This window comes from Aethina tumida, chromosome 4 (assembly GCF_024364675.1).
Source record: "Aethina tumida isolate Nest 87 chromosome 4, icAetTumi1.1, whole genome shotgun sequence".
NCBI classification, from domain to species: domain Eukaryota; kingdom Metazoa; phylum Arthropoda; class Insecta; order Coleoptera; family Nitidulidae; genus Aethina; species Aethina tumida.
The window spans coordinates 8,036,673-8,059,263 of NC_065438.1; the positions used below are offsets into that span (position 1 = coordinate 8,036,673).

The 22,591-nt window shown below is 29.8% G+C and overlaps 1 long non-coding RNA gene across 1 annotated transcript; it reads left to right on the plus strand.

The window, feature by feature from the left end:
• Nucleotides 1-2,323: 2,323 nt before the first annotated feature.
• Nucleotides 2,324-21,027, plus strand: LOC109603503 (uncharacterized). The gene is made up of 2 exons (XR_002191817.2): nt 2,324-2,522; nt 19,712-21,027. It is a non-coding gene; the product is annotated as an uncharacterized LOC109603503 (long non-coding RNA).
• Nucleotides 21,028-22,591: the final 1,564 nt, after the last annotated feature.

Sequence of the window (22,591 nt, forward strand, 5' to 3'; positions counted from 1 at the left end):
TACACTTTTATATTTGTTCAGATTTTCTGTTTAATTACAAGAAAAATAAATTAAATTTTTGTAAATTTATTTAAAAATTACCAATTTTTATGGTATTATTACAATAATATACGAAATTTATTTAATTTAACTAGTTAAATTGTTTTATATAATATTACAAAATATTTATTGTTTTATTAGACATTTACATTTTAAAAATTTTATATAATATGAAAAAAAACTTATTCTGGAACAAATTGATTCATTTTATATTTTTTTATATAGGGTATTTTCCATTTTTCAGCTTTTGTGTTTATTTTCAAAACAAAAATATAAACTTTATTTCATAATGCACTTGAAAAATAATGTGATACGTTGTATGAAACAGCAATTCTAAAAATACATTGTTTACAACGTAAAACAAATATTTCCAACCTGAACAAGTTTTCCATTATTTAATTACACAGTATGCTTAATTTAATTAATTACTGTATACTAATAATATTGAAAATAATTATTAATTATCTTTGCAACAATGAAATTAAGAATTTTACAATTTGTGGATTTTGTGGAAACAAAATCATATAAATTTCTTACACGGAGCAAAAAAAATATAAAAATGTCTTTTTCAAAAAAAAAAAATAAAATAAAATAAAATGTCAAAAATGGTAAAATTTTTAGATAAAAAATATCAAAAATCTTAAAAATACAACTTTTGAAACAAAATATTTGTAATAAAAATTGTTTCAGAAATGAAAAGAAAAATATAAAAATTTCTTAAAAAAGGACATAATTTCAAAAATCATAAAATTGTATCTCAAAAAATTAAATTATTAAAAATTATTAATTTATTACAAGATTTTTAAATTTCTAAAATAGTAAAACTTTTATATATGATAAAAATTCCAAGAACCATAAAAAACCAACATTTCAATTGAAATTAAATTAAAAATAACGTAATGAAAATTATTAGTTCTAAATCTAAAATATTTTAAAATATCAAGACAACAAAATAAGTTAAAAATTGTTAAATTGTTGTTAAATTTTATTATTTAATTTATTTAAATGTTTTAATTTAATAATTTTTCTCCTTAAATTTTTTAATAAATAAAATAATTGTTGTTTTAACAAGACAATAATACTTCAATAATTATAATTAATAAATAATTTTAAAAAATTTTAAAATTGTTCTGGTTTTTTTATTATATATAGAAAAAATTAAATTAACATTACGTTTGGTTAAATTTTATTATTTCATTTATTTAAGTGTTTTATTTAATCCATTTTTTTTCTGAATTTTAAGTAAAAAATTATAATTAATTAATAATTTTCAAAATTTTTAATTTTTTAGAGGAAAAAAATTTAATATTTTATTATATAATTTATTTAAATATTTTTTATTTAACAAATTTTTCTTTTGTAATTTTAAAGAAAACATTTTTTATTTTTTAACAGATAAACATATTATAATTAATAAATAATTTTTAAAATTTTTAATTTTTTACAGTTGTTTGTATATATATATAATTAACAGGTTATTTATTTCCTGTAACAAACTGTAACTTAAACTTAAAGAATGTTGTTTTCAGATATTTTAGAAAAAAATATATTAATATATAACACAACTTTTCAGCTAAATGAAAATAAAAATTGAATTAAAAATTCAAAACTACATTGTGTAGTTACATAAAGTAATAAATCAATGTTTAGAAAAAGTGAAAAAATTTAAAAATTGATTATAAAATCTTTTTCAGACAACACAAAAAGCCAAAAATATATTTCATATGTATTTTTTGAAAATTAAATTAATGATTTAAAGAGTATTTTTAACAACAATTTCTTTAAGATATATTTAATTAATAATATATTTGTACCCATACTGTGGGACACATTATATTTTTTTATTTATCAAAAATTTAATGTATTTAATAACTTCATTTATCTAAATTATTTTTTTAAAGTTGTTTTATACAGGTTAGAAAGTCATTAAATTAGTGATGTGTGAATAGGTTTAATATAATTTAACTATTAAAATTGCTCCTCTTCATATCACAGTATGACATCAGGAATGCATTAACAACCTTAAGTCAATTAAAAATGACAACAATGTTGTTGGGAAGCCCGAAACCGTCCCATAACCAGCACAATCGGAGATGGATTATTCGGCATTCGCATCCTTGCATCCTCGTGCACATAAACAACGGGGGGCCCCCACGTATACATGCATGTCGGCGGGCGCGCGCGGCCCGCCACTGCAGAGGAATAACGGGGAACGACCAAAAGGGGGGGAGCGTGGGGACGGCGACGCCGCGGGGGGAACGGCTTGGATGGCGTCCAGGCGACGTTGCATCCTCAGTTCAGCACGCGGGCCTCCGGGCTCAGCCACGCTGTACTGCCAGCAACCAAAATAAATAATAATAATAATAATAATAATGGTTAACTACTTAGTAATGTAACTCACCGCTTTACAAGTAACCCCTAGTCGATAAGGATGGGACCTTGACTGACCATTTGCCGAAGGGATGGAAGCTGTTACGAACCCGGTGAGTGCATCCCCCCAATTTTTCACCACCTAAACAACACGTTTTATTTTATTATTATTTTTTTTATTTTGTTGGTTTTTATTTTTTATTTTGCTGTTATGTCATCAGTTTTCGAAATAGATTCGTGGGCATGTTTACGTTCCACTGTTCTCACATTTAATGGTAGGAAACGTACCTGTTTATTTTGGTAGCGCGACATTTCTATTTTACATAAGAAATCCGCTAAAAATACCACCACGTCAAATGTGCTAAAGACGAAATTATCCTGTGGCTCTTTTATCCTTTATCGCCCCGTACAATACAAAATATGCACATTTAAAAATAAATTGTTTTCGAAAGCTCCCCCTCAATAAATTACGTGTTGCAATGACAAAACAAAATGCTGGCGAACATATGACGTTTAAACGTAAATCACTCATCCAGATATTTATTTGGTGCCTGTCAATTCTCGCACCTGTTTCAAATTGGCCGCGTCCCGTTGCGAAATAGTTTTTTCTAACCGCACAGGCATAGATAAGAGTGTGTACTTGAGTTTCGCAGTATTGATCTATCTCGGTTCAGATTTCTATCTTTCGAACTGGCCAAGATATCATATAAAAGTCCGCAGGAAAGGTCCTCCGACTACCAATGTAAATAACTAATTTTTTCATCACAATTAACAACGTGATGTGATGAGGAGTTTCTAATCTAATAATATGATAATAATGAAAGCGGTGAAGCTCCACGACATGTACTAAACGACAAATCTAATTATAAACGGGTTGAAAACATGTTGTGGATGGTTACCATGTTTTAAGAGACTGAAGTAAAGTGCTCATCATCTTTACACGCGGATTAAAATTATTGTTTTTCACTGCGGATTATTCAGGTTTTATTATTAGCAGCGATTCCTTACACTTGTTTATAAAATTTATTAACTTAGTTAAGTACCTTAGTTTAACTTATTAATAAATATATTTAATAGAAACAAAGATTATAAATATTACGATTTTATGTAAAAATAACAAGTCAGTGAAAAGATAATGTCATATTGAATTGATATACATTTGAAAGCAGGACACCCCTTTATAATTTATATTTTTTGTTTGATATTGACTGACTTTTATTTCATTTGTAAAGCATGAAAATATGTACTCATAGACAAAAGTTTTGGCCCAAAACCAAAAGCTACAGAAAAATTTTTAGGCACGAACACTTAACCTAACAAATTCTTTTTAGTCAATCTAATTACACCACTGTTAAGCACCTTTTGAAGTGGGCTATACTAAATTTCATAAAAAAAATTGTGCATATTCATAATTTTTTGAAAAAATTAAAAATTATATTCTTATGAATTTATTTTTCTAGTCATATAGCTTGTCTATCCAAAATAGCAAATGTTATTCAATTTTTTAAGAATATTAAAATATTATACTAATAATACTATACTAAAATATTTATTAACCAAATTTTATTTACTTCTACCAATTCATCGTGAAATTCAATGGATTTACATTACATATTTTTCGTAATTTTCTCAATTGTTCTTTAGTTATTTCTGCACACAATTCGTTAATTATAATACGAATTTACAAAAATTTGAATTTAAGAGTTAAGTATAGTATAATATGTACTATATATTGAGAAATATGATTATTTGTATTATTTTGGACTGTTCTACAGATTACTTAATTCGGAAAAAAATAAAAACTATATATTTATGAAATTTAGTATATACTCATATCAGGGAGTTCTTAATTAAGTGGTGTAGTTAAATTTTACAATTAAAAAAAAATTAAAAAAGTTAATTAATAAAATAAATTTTAAGTATATGATTTTTAATTTTTTTCAATAATTCTAATTATAAATATGCAGAAGGTGGTTAATCAAGTGGTGAAATTAGATTTGCTATAAAAAATTTGCTAATTTGATTCTTCAATTTTCATACCTTTACACTTATCCAATGGGTTTTGATTTTGGGTAAAAAAACATGTTATTTTGTCTATAAGTATATATTTTCATACATTACAATTAAAAAAAAAATCTGTCAAAGAATACAAATTCTTCTACGAATTTTAGTTTAAGTACAGTATAATTAATATGGTATTATTAATACAATATTCCAATATTATTGAAAAATAAGATAAATTGTGCCACTTTAGACAGTTCCATAGATTACTTAAGGTGCTTAATCAAGTGGTGTAGTTAGATTTGTTATAAAAAATTTGCTAATTTGATTTTTCAATTTTTATACCTTAAAACTTATCCAATGGGTTTGATTTTGTGTAAAAAAACGTGTAATTTTGTCTATAAGTATACATTTTCATACTTTTCAATTACAAAAAAAAATAAATCTGTAAGAAATACAAATTCTTTTAAGATTTATGAAAATTTGAGGTTTAAGAATATTAGTTAAGTATAGTATAATTAATATGGTATTATTAATACAATATTCTAATATTATTGAAAAATAAGATAATTTGTGCTACTTTAGACAGTTCCATAGATTACTTAATTAATAGAACAATTTCATAAGAATATAATTTTTAATTTTTTTCCTCACAATTATAAATATACATTATTATCACATTATGAAATTTAGTATATACTCATTTCAGGAGGTGTTTAATCAAGTGATGTAGTTAGATTTGTTATAAAAAATTTATTAATTTTATTTCTCAATTTTCATACCTTAAAACATATCTAATGTGTTTTGATTTTGAGTAGAAAAAAAAACGTTATTAATACAATATTCTGATATTATTGAAAAATAGAATTTGAGCTATTTTAGACAGATAATTTGTTCTATTTTGGACAGTTCTATAGATTAAAAACAAATTTATTTATAAGAAGAATATTGATTTTCAACTTTTTCACAGAATTATAAATATGTACATTTTTTATGAAATTTGGTGTATTCCCATTTCAGAACGTGCTTAATCAAGTGGTATAATTAGAGTTGCTATAAAATATTTTTCTAATATGATTTCTTCAATTTTTATATACGGCTTTGATTTTAGGAATAAAAACAAATTGTATGAGGATATCCTACTTTCAGTTTAACCACACTATTTTTGAATCAATTCAATATCAATCAACAAAATTTATTCTGTTTTTATCATTATTTAAATCGAATAAACCTTAATCTATTTACATATTTTTTTAAATTGTTTTATTTTTGTAAAATCTTGATAATAGTTCAGCTAAGAGATCAAAGAAAATATCTCTAATTAGAGCAAAATTAAATTTAATTACAGTTTTAAAATAAAATATTTTAAAAATAAACTAAAACATTTTTATTAACTGTTTGATGTTTGATAATTAAATCATATAGTTTATTTTTATTCGTCAGATATAAATAAACAACATTCTTGTTTATTTTTATTATCCATATATAATGGTAATGTAACTAACTAATAAAATATAAAGCAAGTTTCATATTGTTTATTAAGAAGGATTTTCGGTAGCAGATTCTTAATATTGATTTAAAAACACTGCCGCAGCCAGATTTGGTGGAGTGCATCCATAAAACCACATAAAATTAGTGCTCCGTTCCGAGATTTTATTTTCCCCCGGAACATACACACATAAGACCATCCATCATCCGTATTCATAACTCCCCATTGTTATTTAAAGCAGCCAGAAGTACAAAAATCACCGGGGCCAAACCCGGACGATATATCACTTTAAAACGTTCTATTAACCGAAGCATAACACGTGGAAGAGTTACAGTCATGGAGAATATTGTCCCGTTGGAAAAATTATTAACGAATTATACAGGTAGACGGGAATAATATCTGCGGCCAACGTGTCGGTGACTCATACGCGGCGGCTAAATAAATTATGCCCGGACGGACAATCCCGGCGAGGCGATAAAGTTCCCGCAAAGAAATGGGTCAAAGAATACGTCGGGTTTTTATTTTAGGACGGGATAGTGCGGCACAGTGCGGTGTAAATTTACAAAACAATAAAAACCACTTCGACGTTCCACGTTGTTTGTCAATGATTTCGCTCAAACGACTTCCGGGCGGCTCCGGCAACTGTTTCTTGCGCCACCGTCTCGGCTTAAAAGCGAAAGCTTTCGTCAAATACACTGCGTGCAATAAAAATGCAACACCTAAAGATAATTGATTTATTCATTTTTTTTTTTTAGAGAAATGACGTGTCGTGGCATCAATTTAATGAAATTATTGACATTTTTTTATAGTATCTCATCCCACACGAACTGAATCTGACGTCTTAGTTCATTAAGAATCCGTGGAGGGCGCTGTAAATTCCTTAAGCTTTGCCCCATTATATCCCACACAAGTTCGATTGGGGAAAGGTCTGAAGATTTAGGTGGCCAAGGCAGTAAATTCGCATGGGAGGCTTCTAGGAAGTTTAATGTATTTCTGGCAATATGTGAATGGACATTATTCTGCTGAAAAATTAGTCAAATTATCAAACTCGCTTAATTGGCTAAATCTATTTCTTCTTCGTACTTTAGGCATGTTAAATGTTTAGTATAAATTACTAAATAAAACAAATTGTGACCAAAAATAAGTACAACGCTTGTTTGAGATACCTTAAAGATATGAAGAAAAATGGATAAAAAACAGACAATGCTTTTTCCGATTGACTTCAAATTTTAATCATTTCTTATGGTACCCACTTGTATTCCAAATTTTATGAAAATATTTGAATGCATTCTGGGTGTGTTTTTATAGTTAGTATATTAATGTAATCGAAATTTGAGTATTATTACAGAATAATAATTAATTAAAAAATTAAAAAAATCTTGACATAAATTGTCAAAAGCTAATAATGGGTAGGACCCCCTCTTTGATTAAGACACTCATTAACACGTCGAGACATAGATCTAATGAGATTATCGACATTTTCTAGTGGTATCTCATCCCACACGAACTGAATCTGACGTCTTAGTTTATTAAGACATGGGACACTTCTAGGAAGTTTAATGTATTCCTGGCAATATGTGAGTGGACATTATCCTGCCGAAAAATTAGTCTGAGATCTTTTCTTATGTAGGGATGAAAATAAGGTTCCAAAACGTCATCCACATACCACTAGGACGTCATATTGCCACTAATGAAAACTGAAGGTGACCTGCTACCTTAAGCAATAGCACCCCATACCATTAAACTCATAGTCTTAAGAATATGACTCTCCACAGCAAAGAGAGGATCACGTTTTTCTCCATGTCGCCGTCTTACTAATACATGACCATCGTGCATGAACAAGCAAAAGCATGATTCATCACTAAACACAATGTGTTGCCATTCCTCATTCCACTGTTGACGTTCCATACATCAGTCACTACGTTGGTGCCTGTGATTTGCTGGTAGAAGTAAGTCCAAAAAAGGACGATAAATTCATAGGCCAAAGGACCTTATATGAAGGTAAACGGAACGAATACCAATTGGCCTACCTTCATCGGCAAAAAATTCATCAGCAATTATCCGCGTTGAACTCATTCTGTTCCTTAGGTCCAATAATATAAGACGACGATCTGGTGGCTCTGTGGTAGCTCTGGGTCTTACGGAACCTCTTGCTCTACCTCTCCTGCCCACTTCACTCCATGACTGCCAACATCGTGTTACAAAACCTACATTTCTGTTCAAATGCCACTCTATATCTAGAAACGAAATTTATGCTTCATCCAGGCCCACTATTCTATCTCTATCAAACTCGCTTAATTAGCTAAAATTATTTCTTCGTACTAGTACGTTTAGTATAAATTACTAAACAAAACAAATCGGGACAAAAACTAAGTACACGCTTGTTTGAGATACCTTAAAGATATGAAGAAAAAAGAACAAAAAACTGACGATATGTTTTCTGATTGACTTTTAATTATTCCTTTTTTCAGTAGAAACCACATGTATTCCAAATTTTATGGTTGGGTGTTGCATTTTTTTTACTATTAGTATAAACACAATAAATTAGGGGAATAACCTGAAGAAGTGTATTGTTGGTTGTCTAATCCAAGAACATTTCAGTTCAGTTATTGAGCCATTAAATCGCTTGATAATGTCGTGGCAGTTTTGCAGGAATTATGTGCCCAGGTGGCATTAAATTGGAAAAACATTTACATACAATTTTAATTTCAAAAGACATTCGAAATCGATAAACCGGTGAGCGAATATGAGACGGAGTTAAAACTTTGGAGTAGTTTTAATCAATTTACCGCTTCCGGAACGGCAAACTAATAAACCAAATTGCATGTATCTGGTGGCAGGCGAAATTTGTGCATATACGCCTTTGGTGCAACCGAAAACAATCGATCGCTGCATTCGGAGAAAACGCAAAAACCGCGGATTGTCACAAAGGACAAAAAAATGCGGTGACGTCAAAATGCGGTTGATAAATTCGATTTAGATCTCCCCGGTAAACAACTATTCAAACAAGGCAACATCAGTTGGTAACAGTAACTAAATTTGAACGGGCAGATAAAAATAACCGATCAGGCCTCACCTACTAAAACAAAACCGTATCCTCAACGAGATAAAGAACACCATCCCGCCTGACCCATCGGTGGAAAGGTGAGCACTCGCCGAAAAACTTTCAGGACAATCTGCGACTTAGCGTACTTAACGGACTGCGAACAGCTGTAACTCCAAAAATACCAAACGTGTAATTTTAAATGTTTTGACGACCCTGTACCACAACGATTCGTCATTTATTTTTAGTTGGACTGACATTTGATTGAAATTCTCGCACTAGCAAAAAAAAACTCTCCACCGCTGATTGAAACATAATTACTGTCTCGTCAATCATATCGTTTACTCGAAACCGGCGTTACATTGTGATCTTATTCGATTTTCGTCGCTGTTTCAATACGGACAGAAAATTCGCATTAAATCCGCCTGTTTTTCAATCTACGTATTGTGTTCTCGTTTGTTGATTTATGAATTTTACTTGTCACGTTCGTGCTTCAAGTTCAAGTGGAATATGAATTTCAATGTTTTCGGTTTTCGAATTTATTAATTTCCGGCCACGTCGTATCAAAATATTTTCCCACTTGAAGTTATGTTTGAAACTTTGTAGTTTGTGTAAAAAATTAATATAATAAACCACACTCAACTGTCTTATACGAGAGACGAAGTTTGAATCTATTTAAATTTTATACTGTTGAACTTCTGAAGTTTTAGAGAAATATCTAGAGTTTTAAAAGTTCTAAACTATCTAAACTGTATACGAAGTTATATTAGGAATTTTGATGCCTATCTAATTACATAAAGAATAATTTAATATGTTTGAAATTGTCTAAATTATATACAAAATAGCAACAATAAAACAATGTTCTAATTGTATATAAAATTACTTGAGAGGTCTTCCGAATGTCTAAAGGAGACTTTAGACAGTTTTAAACAATGTCAAATGTATAGAGAATGGTTTAAGAAAATTCACGATTAATTATACAAACAAGAGATTGGGAAGCATGAAAATGTCTACATTGTATACAAATTGATAGAAAAGTTTCGTAACTGTTTTATAAAATATAGAACAGTTTGGGGAATTTGAAACTCCATGAATTGAGTAAAAAATTACTTAGGAAGTTCCACGAATGTTTCAGTTACATAGAGAAAATATTGAGGAGTTTATAACTGTCTAAATTATTCATAAAATGGCTTATATATAAAGTTTTATAAAAATCTTAATTGTATAGACACGAAATTGGAAAGCATGAAAATGTCTAAATTGTTAAAAAAATTTCATAATTGTTTTATAAAATGTAGAACAGTTTGAGGAATTTGAAACTGCATAAATTGTATAAAAAATTACTTAGGAAGTTCCACGAATGTTTTAATTACATAGAGAAAAGGTTGAGGAGTTTATAACTGTCTAAACTATTCATAAAATGGCTTATGAAGTTTTATAACGCCACGACATTGGGAAACATGAAAATGTCTAAATTGTATAAGAATTGTTAAAACATTTTCGTAACTGTTTTATAAAATATAGAACAGTTTGGGGAATTTGAAACTTTAGATAGTTTTAAACAATGTAAAATGTATAGAGAATGGTTTAAGAAAATTCACGATTAATTATATAAACAAGAGATTGGAAAGCATGAAAATGTCTACATTGTATACAAATTGATAGAAAAGTTTCGTAACTGTTTTATAAAATATAGAACAGTTTGGGGAATTTGAAACTCTGTGAATTGTATAAAAAATTACTTAGAAAGTTCCACGAATGTTTTAATTACATAGAGAAAAGATTAAGGAGTTTATAACCGTCTAAATTATTCATAAAATTGCTTATAAAGTGTTATAACTGTCTTAATTGTATAGACACGACATTGGGATGTATGAAAATATCTAAATTGTATAAGAATTGTTAGAAAAGTTTCGTAACTGTTTTATAAAATATAGAACAGTTTGGGGAATTTGAAACTCCGTGAATTGTATAAAAAATTACTTAGGAAGTTCCACGAATGTTTTAATTACATAGAGAAAAGATTGAGGAATTTATAACCGTCTAAATTATTCATAAAATTGCTTATAAAGTTTTATAACTGTCTTAATTGTATAGACACGAGATTGGGAACCATAAAAATATCTAAATTGTATAAGAATTGTTAGAAAAGTTTCGTAACTGTTTTATAAAATATAGAACAGTTTGGAGAATTTGAAACTCCATGCATTATATAAAAAATTACTTAGGAATTTCCACGAATGTTTTAATTACATAGAGAAAAGATTGAGGAGATTATAACTGTCTAAACTATTCATAAAATGGCTCATGAAGTTTTATAACTGTCCTAATTGTATAGACACGACATTGGGAAGCATGAAAATGTCTAAATAGTATAAGAATTGTTAGAAAAGTTTCATAACTGTTTTATAAAATATAGAACAGTTTGGAGAATTTAAAACTCCATGCATTATATAAAAAATTACTTAGAAAGTTCCACGAATGTTTAATTACATAGAGAAAAGATTGAGGAATTTATAACCGTCTAAATTATTCATAAAATTGCTTATAAAGTTTTATAACTGTCTTAATTGTATAGACACGAGATTGGGAACCATAAAAATATCTAAATTGTATAAGAATTGTTAGAAAAGTTTCGTAACTGTTTTATAAAATATAGAACAGTTTGGAGAATTTGAAACTCCATGCATTATATAAAAAATTACTTAGGAATTTCCACGAATGTTTTAATTACATAGAGAAAAGATTGAGGAGATTATAACTGTCTAAACTATTCATAAAATGGCTCATGAAGTTTTATAACTGTCCTAATTGTATAGACACGACATTGGGAAGCATGAAAATGTCTAAATAGTATAAGAATTGTTAGAAAAGTTTCATAACTGTTTTATAAAATATAGAACAGTTTGGAGAATTTAAAACTCCATGCATTATATAAAAAATTACTTAGAAAGTTCCACGAATGTTTAATTACATAGAGAAAAGATTGAGGAATTTATAACCGTCTAAATTATTCATAAAATTGCTTATAAAGTTTTATAACTGTCTTAATTGTATAGACACGAGATTGGGAAGCATAAAAATGTCTAAATTGTATAAGAATTGTTAGAAAAGTTTCATAACTGTTTTATAAAATATAGAACAGTTTGGAGAATTTGAAACTCCATGCATTATATAAAAAATTACTTAGGAATTTCCACGAATGTTTTAATTACATAGAGAAAAGATTGAGGAGATTATAACTGTCTAAACTATTCATAAAATGGCTCATGAAGTTTTATAACTGTCCTAATTGTATAGACACGACATTGGGAAGCATGAAAATGTCTAAATAGTATAAGAATTGTTAGAAAAGTTTCATAACTGTTTTATAAAATATAGAACAGTTTGGAGAATTTAAAACTCCATGCATTATATAAAAAATTACTTAGAAAGTTCCACGAATGTTTAATTACATAAAGAAAAGATTGAGGAATTTGTAACCGTCTAAATTATTCATAAAATTGCTTATAAAGTTTTATAACTGTCTTAATTGTATAGACACGAGATTGGGAAACATAAAAATGTCTAAATTGTATAAGAATTGTTAGAAAAGTTTCATAACTGTTTTATAAAATATAGAACAGTTTGGAGAATTTGAAACTCCATGCATTATATAAAAAATTACTTAGGAATTTCCACGAATGTTTTAAGTACATAGAGAAAAAGATTGAGGAGATTATAACTGTCTAAACTATTCATAAAATGGCTTATGAAGTTTTATAACTGTCTTAATTGTATAGACTCGATATTGTGAAGCATGAAAATGTCTAAATTGTATAAAAATTGTTAGAAAAGTTTCGTAAATGTTTTATATAATATAGAACAGTTTGTGGAATTTGAAACTGCATAAACTGTATAAAAAATTTGTTAGAAAGTTCCACGAGTGTTTTAATTACATAGAGAAAATATTGAGTTTCGTAACTTTCTTATAGGATAGAGAAGAGTTTGGGAAGTTTCATATAGCCTAAATTGTTCACAGGATTATGAAGTTTTGCAACTGTCTTAATTGTGCAGATAAGATTTTAGATAGGTTGTAGACTGTGGCTTAAGAAGTATCACGATTATCTTCATTGTACAGACACGAGATTAAGGAGTTTGGAAGTGCTTATATTGAAAAAGAAAATGTTAAAGAACTATCATAATTGTCTTGTGGAATATAGAACAGTAGTTTGAATTGAAGTCAGAAATTTGGAAACTGTTAATTGTATTGTATAACATTTTAATTAGTGATAGTATCAGTTATATGATGTAAAATTTTTAGAAAGTGTGTAACTTTGGGAGTAACGTCCGGAAGGTAAATAAAAATATTGTTATTGAGATCGATAGATGATCGGGATTTGTTTTGACGGGCGATATGGTTGCGTGGCCAACACAAGCAAAACCAAAAGATCCCACGGTCGGTTTGCCAACAACCAATGTGCATACGGCACAGAGCATACGCGATCACGTTTGGCCCCAGCGTGTCGGTGCCACGTGTGCACGTCGTAAAAACGATTTTTGGCGTGCGTCGTGGTGAGCGCGCTCCGCGCCCGCAACGAAGCCAAGGTTGCGGCTGGCCCTCATGGACACCTCTCGACAGCGTCCCGACGTCTAATAAAGATGCCAATGTGCGTGTCCATTGACGGCGCAATCGGGGAAACGTTTTGTGTTCATTCCAGTTGGCACGGGAACAACCCGCCGCACCGGGAGCCAACTGGGGTGCATGCGTTTTTGCGTTTCGGCGTGTGTGTCCGTGTGTGCACTGTTTACACTGCTAGAGCCAACCCCGACCGTTGCCAGATGCTAACGCATTGACCACTTGCCGACGACGTTCCAGTTCCGCATTTTTTGACGCTCTCTTCCATTTCTTTTACCTTGAACCTACTATTAATAAATTACCTAAAAGTAATTTCACTGGTATTTCATAATAATAATTTTATTCATTTGCTGTTGTAATCTCACATTAATATCCAACTTTTAAAATAAAATGACGGTAAAAATATATAAATATTTATTTTTATCACTTATCCCACTTGACAAGACTATTAATCAGAACCCAAATCTAGGTCAATTTTTAAAAATACTCAATCCTTTATAACTCAAGTTTTTGAATTTTAAGTATTCAACAAAAGTTGAACGGTCCTTGTAGAAAATTTCATTAGTATTGGAACTTGAATAAGTTCTCGCTGTTTCTTCTAAAACGACAGTAGCAGTACTTCGTGCATGGAATTTCGAATGGAAATGCATCTGCAAGGAAGTACTGCATCTAATCTTAAATTTCAATGCATGCTAGTTTAATTTAGTGTAAACAAAGTAATTTTTTATTAGTGAAAATGTCTACTTTTTTGCCAAATAAAGTGTATTTCTGGGGAACTTTATTGCTCTACTTTATTCAAAAGAAATCTGCAGCTGAAACACACAGAATTCTTGCTGTAACAATGCTCTTTTGGATACAACATGCAGAAATTGGTTTCCGAGCTTCAAAAATAATGATTTTGAATTTGAGGATAAAGTATGTTCTAGTGCACCGAAAAAATTTCAAGACAAATAATTGGAGGAATTACTTGACCAAGACCAAAGTCAGTCAACAGTTTCAAAATGTTTAAAAGTGTTAGAAGGTCATTGGGTCATTAGTTGAAGCTGAGAGATGTCGAACAGCCTTATCTTACGTGTGAACTACTGCTTCAACGGCAGGAAGGAAACGTTTCATGCACCGTATTGTGTCTGGCGATGAAAAATCATCTATTCCCTTCGATGACGCATGAACTAGCTGATCAGTACTTCCATTCTTACGAAGATATTAAGGAATGAATAGATTCTTGGATAGCCTCAAAAGGTGTATGGTTTTTCCAACGAGGAATTCACATTTAATTTGAACAAAAATCAAGTATTAAAAGTAGAGTAACTATTAAATAAAACAACCTTACATTTAGCTTTAGCTTTATTTTTCTTTATTTAGTATCTAGTAGCATATCTATTATTTTTAATCACTTCTAAACACCATTTTTTTATTAATTCCAGTAGCTTTTCAATATATTATATTATGTTCCATATTTCTTTCCATGTTGTTCATTCAAACTTGACAGTCTTTTTGTACGGATTCTTCGGTCAATTACATCACAAAGGTTTTCAATTGGATTGAGGTCTGGGGTTTGTGCTGGCCAAGACATTACACGCACTTTCTGTGTAGCGAACCATTTATTAACTAACTTTGACGTGTGCTTCGGATCGTTATCTTGCTAGAAGGTCCACCTTAAACTCATATTATCTTCGACAAATGGAAGCCTATGATTCTCCAGAATGTCACAATAAAGAAATCGATCTATTATCACGTCTGTATTAACCAGCAGGTCGATGGCAGGCCTAGAAAAACATCTCCAAACCATAACACCTCCTCCACCATGTTTCACAGTAGGTCTAATGTACTTGGGATTATACCTTTCATTCATTGGTCTTCTTACCCATGAAATGTCATCACATTTGAATAATTGGAACCACCTTATTCAGGAAAACAAAATTGTTTTTCATTGCCCATCTGTCCAGTTCACAAGTTCTCTTGTAAAAAGTTTTGTTGCTCTATTTTTTGCCGAAATGAAGAGTTTCTTTGTTGATTATCTACCATAGGGACGTTCTTTTAATAAAATAATTATTTAATATTTTTGAATTTGTTGCTCCACATATGCTGACAGAAAGATGGGAGGACTTAGTGGTTAGTGTTATTTTTGTTCCTTATATATTAAATAAAACTGTTATTTTGAAAAAATAAAACAGCGAGAACTTATTCAAGGTCCCAATAAATGATATTAAAGAATAAAAAATCACCAATAAATCTGTCGAACATGGTAATCAATAGCAAAATGAATTATCTGCAAGTTATAGCTGTTTAAAAATACTTTAGCGCCGTAACGCTTCGAACTTGTCAATGACAAGACCAGGCAGATGGACTGTGAAACGGGCGTCGCGGCGCACCGTTTCTCATTTCGAAATTCGCCTCTATTAATAGCGGGAAAACGGTGCGTGGTTCCAGTTGCGTAAATGCAAGAACACATAGTAAACAACCGCTGGTAATGTTTTGCAGGAATAAAAGAACGTTTGTAGTTAAAATAAACACTGTACGAATAACTGGATTTATTTAGCCATTTTGTAATGCAGGATAAAAGCAATATTTACTTTCAGTTTCGTTGATGTCTTAATATAAAATTTAATGGGACGAATTTTGGGCACGTTAGAATCTAACTGGTACAATTTAACAACAATAAAACAGTTAAAATGCTCAAACTATATTTAACTTCTGCTGCAACCAGAAAAATTTACGTTTCATCATACAATTTACTGGGAATGGCAAAAATAAATTAGTTTTCCATGAAAAACTTTATTTCAGGACAAATTAGTGGAATACGAAAATAACTTGACGACGAATTAGTATTATAAATTAATCTTATTCCAGATGGCTTTTAAAACGCCGCTATATTTATAAATAGACCGAATCACAATCTTAATAATTAAAGTTAAAATTAGTGATGAAAGTGCAATTTAGTTGTGAAACTCTAAAATGTTCTTAGAAATTGCATTATTACTTACAAAGAATGTTTGGACAATGTATAAATCGATTACTCATTGATTTGGTGTTAAAACACCGACCTAAAAATAATATTTCCGGTGAGGAATGTAGGTACTTTGTGTACTTAACGGGTATTTACGGTAACATCGGGTGACTCTTTGCCGTGCGAGTCTAAATATAAATTAGCTGAAACTATTCCCGTAGCATCTTCGCTGTGTCGGCGACAGGCATCCTACTCGACGTGCGTCGCGACGCAGACATTTCACCATCGCCATAGGTCAAGTGTAACGGACGAACAGTTTATTGCTTGGGAATTTGTTCGTTATGTCTTGGCAAAAAGTCGACAACGGGTTTATGAGTGGTTCGAAATGTCGTTCATTTTATCAACAGTTTTAAAAAGGTGTTGAACAGGAGTTTTAGGAAATTTAATACTATTTGCTTCAGAAATTTCACAACTATTCCAATTGTAATATAGAAGAATTTAGGAGGTTTAAAGCTGTTTAATTTGTGTACAAAACTACTTAAGAAGTCGTAACAGACTTAATTGTTTAAGGAATAATTTAGGACGATTTGAATCTGTCTCATTTGATACAAAATTAGATTCTCAACAAAATTAACTGCTTACAAAATAAGAAGCTTAAAGCTGTCTTAATGTGTATATAAAATTGTTTAACAAGTTTTCCAACTGCCTTAATTATATACAAGAGTGTTTAGTTTTTTATTGCATAATTTGTATATAAAATTGCTTAAAATATTTACCAACTATCTTAGATTTATATATAAGAAATTAAGAAGTTTAAGTTTGTTTAATTTGTAAATTAAATAATTTTTTAATTTTTATACAAAATATCATAAAAATTTGTATATATAATAGGTTAAAATGTTTACCAACTTCCCTTATTGTATATAAAAAATTGAGAGATTTAAGTTTGCCTAATTTCTATTACTTAAGAAGTATTTTAACTGTTTTAATTGTATACAGACAAATTAGGGACGATTTGAATTTGTCCAACTTAATTCAAAATTGTTTAATAAGTTTCTCATAGGTCTTAACTATATTACGAAGTGTTTATAAAGTTTACGACCATTTAATTCATGTATAAAATTGCCTAAGAAGTTCCATAACTGTCTTAGTCGTATTCAGGAAAATTTAGAAAATTGAGATATGTCTAATTCAGATCAAAATTATTTAGGAAAATTGGCAACTATTTAAACAGAACATAGAAGGATTCAAAAAGTTTATAACTATTTAACTTTTATACAAAAGACTGAAAGAAGTTAAATAAGTGCCTTAATTCCATATAGAGGAGTTTAAGACGTTTAATATTATCTAAATTGTAAATAAAATTGTTTAAAATGTTTAACAACTACCTGAATTGTATGTGTTAGAAATTAGGAGGTTTAAGTGACATACAGATAAATTTGGGACGATTTGAATTTGTCTAACTTAATTCAAAATTGTTTAACAAGTTTCTCATAGGTCTTAACTATATTATGAAGAGCTTATAAAGTTTACGACCCTGTATGTCGTCTATAAAATTGTCTAAGAAGTTTCGTAATTGTCTTAGTCGTATTCTAGAAAATCTAGTAAAATGAAATATATCTAATTCTCAAAAGAATTCTTTAGGAAATTTGTCAACTATTTAAAAAGAACATAGAAAGATTCAAAAAGTTTAGAACTACTTAATTTTTATACAAAAGTCTGTAAGAAGTTAAATAATTGCCTTAATTCCATATAGAGGAGTTTAAGACGTTTAATATTGCCTAATTTATAAATAAAATTTGTTAAAATGTTTAACAACTGTCTGAATTGTATATAAAAGAAATTAGAAGGTTTAAGTGTTTATAATTACTATACTAAACATCTTAAGAAGTATTGCAACTGTTTTAACTGTATACAGACAAATTTAGGACGATTTGAATCAGTGTAACTTAATACAAAATTACTTAATAAATATCTCATAGGTCTTAACTATATTATGAAGAGTTTATAAAGTATAGGATCGTTTAATTCGTTTATAAAATTGTCTAAGAAGTTTCATAACTGTCTTAGTCGTATTCAGGAGAATTTAGGAAACTGAAATATGTCTAATCCTTAAAAAAATTCTTTAGGGAATTTGGCAACTGTTTAAACAGAACATAGAAGAATTCAAAACGTTTAAAACTATTTAATTTTTATACAAAAGACTGTAAGAAGTTAAATAATTGCCTTAATTCCATATAGAGGAGTTTAAGACGTTTAATATTGTCTAATTTATAAATAAAATTTGTTAAAATGTTTAACAACTGTCTGAATTGTATATAAAAGAAATTAGAAGGTTTAAGTATTTATAATTACTATACTAAACATCTTAAGAAGTATTGCAACTGTTTTAATTGTATACAGACAAATTTAGGACGATTTGAATCAGTGTAACTTAATACAAAATTACTTAATAAATATCTCATAGGTCTTAACTATATTATGAAGAGTTTATAAAGTATAGGATCGTGTAATTCGTGTATAAAATTGTCTAAGAAGTTTCATAACTGACTTCGTATTCAGGAAAATTTAGAAAACTGAAATATGTCTAATCCTTAAAAAAATTCTTTAGAGAATTTGTTCAAATTGCCTTAATTCTATATAGAGAAGTTTAAGACGTTTAATGCTGCCTAATTTGTATATAAAATTGGTTAAAATGTTTACCAACTATTTGAATTCTATATAAAAGAAATCATGAGGTCCTGTATTCAGGAAAAATTTGGAAATTGAAATTTCATTTTTCTTATTCTTATTTGAGAAATATATATTATATATAACTATTTAATTTTTATAGAAGATATCTGTCTTAAGTCAATATATATATATATATATATATATATATATATATATATATAGCTTTAGAAGTATACAAAAAAAAGAATTTAATACTATTTTTTACATACAAAATTACTTAAAAGTTTGGCAACCGACTGACTGAATTTAGAACTGCTTTTTACACAAAATAACAAAATAAATAAAAAGCTTCGTATAATTGTATATAAGGCTGCTGCTTTCACAATTGTTTAATTATATACATACAGAAGAAATTGAAAAATTTAAAACTACCTAGTTTTAAACAGAAATGTATAAGCAGTTTGGGAACTGTTTATTTTACTTGTACACCAAAGAGTTCATCAAAGTTTGACGAAAACCGTTATGTTCCAGATTCCATGTGCACATAGCCCCACCGGGACATCGGCATCTATGGACCTGAAGAAGCTGTTGTCCCCCGTGCAGACCCGGCCTCTGATCAAGGCCCGTCCCTGTGTCCACGTGGAACATTTTCGCGCCAGTCCTTCTGTGTCGAGTCGGACTTAACCGTTTCGGAACGGCTTCCAGAGGACCGCAAGCACTTTTGCGGCCCAGCCCCAAGTGTACGCGGCGACGCACGCCGCCCGAACATTTGTATATATGGAAAGTTTATTCTAGTGTTTAAGGGATGGTGACGTGCGCCGCCGCCTCAATTGTTAATTAAGGCCTTCGTGATTTGCTTTACTAATATTATGTAAGTTGCACAAAGCAAAATAAGTTTTGGATTGCTGTTTAAAAAAAAATAATATTAATAATAAGAAACAAACCCTCTGATTATATTATATTATATTATAGATTGTAGGTTATACATATTATTATAAGTAAGGAAACGAGTAGAGAAACATATTTTCAATACGGCATCACCTGCAATTAAGTGTATGCGGCGTATTAAACTAATACTGCATGTTACTTTTATAATTAATATACTTATACAATTTTTTGCGTACCTTATTGTATTAAAGTTGAACAACGTATATACGTAAATTGGGAGTCCGATCCGTTAAAAATAAAAAAAAACGAACCCGAGGGAACAGTCCAGAACTGTCTCGTCACGGGAGTAGTTCAGCCAATTATACAAAAGGTGCAAGTAACTAACTATTTATTAGGACTTTTACAATAGATACAATTCATAGACTCAACTCACTGGTCAAGTAATCAGGTTGTTCGTATGATCAATTCCTAATTACCACACCAAATAAAGTCAACAAGAAAAACCTTTATTTATGGGATTGAGTCGGTAAACTAAACGGAGTTGGTCGTACAAATAAGTTGATACGACACGCAATAAACCTAACTGATTGATTGCTTTTGTTTATGGATCCGTCCAAGAACAATTAACAAGTCTCACAAACTTCTGATGTCAATACTCCTGTCGCTAATAACCGAATCCGTATGACCGGTTCGGTTCATCGGAACTGCAATCAACAGTATCTAAAAAAAAAAAATGAAAAATGGCTAGTGATATAAAGAGTTAGCTATTTAGTTAGAGTTTAAGTGCCCTGTATACAAAGGGATTGTCAAATTATACTCGATAGTGAATAGTGGCCTTTAAAACGATAAACTTATCCGAGCATGCATCACACATTATTAAATTACACCGTAATAGTGATTGCTAACCCTTTGTACAATGTATTTATCCTGTATTCATTAAAATGGTTTGAGAAAAAGCATTTGTTTGTTTTAATTCTACGCCCCAACATCCCCCCCCAATCTGACCACCAATAATAAATCTATAGATGTTTCAGCATGATTAATGGATCAATTCGAAGGGAAAAAATAACGAAGATGTTTTTTCTATGGAGTAATATAAAAACACCCATTCAAGTTCAGAACTAGAGCGAATCGATACTCGTCGTTCATGATAATTACTATTTCAGGCAGTATCAGAATACCAAGCTTTTCAGCACTAACTTATTTATTTCAAGTTAAATAGCATAGAAAATTTAAAGGGATGTAAATATACAAATTTTAGTTTTTAAGTATAATTAATCAATTTACTGTTCCTAAATTATTAAAAAAAAGTTAATCAATGAAAGTAATTAAGCTGAAAGTGCAGCATTTTCAAAAAAAATATTAAGTAAATTTTTTCTGAAAATCTATTCTTTAAATCATAATTTTATGAGAAATTACTGAAATATTAATTTTATTATGATTCAGAAAAACGATAATTAAAATTTAAATTTCTCGTTGATTTTAATGTGACCCAATAATTATAAATATTAGAGTGTCCATAACACGATCAGAATCTAATAGCACTAAAAACTAATCACCACACACAGTTCATCCCCACATTAACCCTCTGAATTTCGGAAAATTATAACGCACACATCCCAGTCTGCGACCGCGTATTGATTATCCCATCTCCGCAGGACCCGACACTGCATAGTTCCGTAATGCACGTGGCCCCATAGCTTTAATTTTCTTTGATGACTCTACACAGACACCGTGTGTCTTCCAATCACATGAACGTCTATCAAAGTTAATCGAATTAAACTCTGTAATCTTACTAATCACATTTTTTTTTGGAAACAATTGGTTCAGTTGTATAAAATTAAAGAACTGTCTAAGTCATTTTGTATATCATTTAAACAGAGTCAAACTTTCATAACTTTAATGTGTATGTTAATGTTACAAAAAGCTTCTTTATTTTTTTATTATCTATAATCGCGTCTACATCATCTGTATCATGAACAACGATGCTCTTGGAAGACTTATTATATTACATTATAAAGAAGACTTCTTCAAGAAGGTATATCATAGAGGTACGTGGCAATTTTGCTCCAAACAAGTCAGTCGATTCTTCACAGATTGTGGAATCGTTCCAGAGAAATTGGTATCAGTCATAGGAAACCATATACTGGTCGTCAGAAACTGACTGCACCTCGAGAAGATTCGAAGAAGAACAGCCGGCCAGTTAGGAAACCTTCACTTTATGACAACAAGGACCCATTTATCTATTCAAACCGTACGTAACAGACTTCATGAAGCCAATTTACATTCAAGACGTGCATCTGTTGTTCCTGAATTAACTAAAGAACATAGGAGAATGAGAAAAAACTTTGTTAATGAATACATTAACTGGAACATGAACCAATGAAGTCTGGTTCTCTTTACAGATGAATCCAGGTTTTGTTTAAAATCAAATGATGCATCACAAAGAGTCTTTAGAGGCAGAGAAGAACGATATTTCAATACATCTGTGGCTGAGAGAAGAGCTTTTAGATGAGGATCTGT